Below are 662 nucleotides of genomic sequence, written 5' to 3'. Positions count from 1 at the left end.
AAAATTTTAAATAATAATTCACTACCACTTTCACCTACAGATGGGTAAAGATCAAAAAGTCTGATGACACATCTGAGTTGGCAAGGATGGAGAAAAGCTGGTACTCATAAATTGCTGTGGGAGAGCAAGCTGGTACAACTTCTCAAGATGAAAATTGGGCAATATCTATCAAAATTACAGTTGAATGTACACATTGGTAAAAACTTATAAACTACACTGAAAAGGGTACATTTAACTTTATGTGAATTATACTAATTTTTAAAAATGAGAAAAGTTAATATTAGTCCCCTAAAAATAAATCCTATATTGCCTTTAGAGAGAATAAAGTTGATCTCTCTATATTGGTATGCAATAAACTCAAAGATATATTAAATGAAAAGAAAAAAATAAAGCCAAGCATTTGAGCTCAAGTTTTTTCACTCTCTTTTCATGATACTGTGCATCCTCCAACACAACAGATGATTTCAAGTCTGAAAGTGTTTACATTTCTGAAAATCTTTGCTAATGCTTTATTTTTAAAAATTCATGCTGCTGTTAACTAACTTGCTTTACCTAAAAAAGAAAGATCTTTACCTTAAAACTATCAACTAATTACACATTCTTCTCTTCATTTTGACATTGTTTTGCTCTTTTCACACATCAGTATTTCATATACACTTTTT

The sequence above is a fragment of the Galeopterus variegatus genome, unplaced genomic scaffold, assembly GCF_000696425.1.
Source record: "Galeopterus variegatus unplaced genomic scaffold, G_variegatus-3.0.2 Scaffold10417, whole genome shotgun sequence".
Taxonomy (NCBI): Eukaryota; Metazoa; Chordata; class Mammalia; order Dermoptera; family Cynocephalidae; genus Galeopterus; species Galeopterus variegatus.
Note: the sequence above shows the minus strand (reverse complement) of the source record.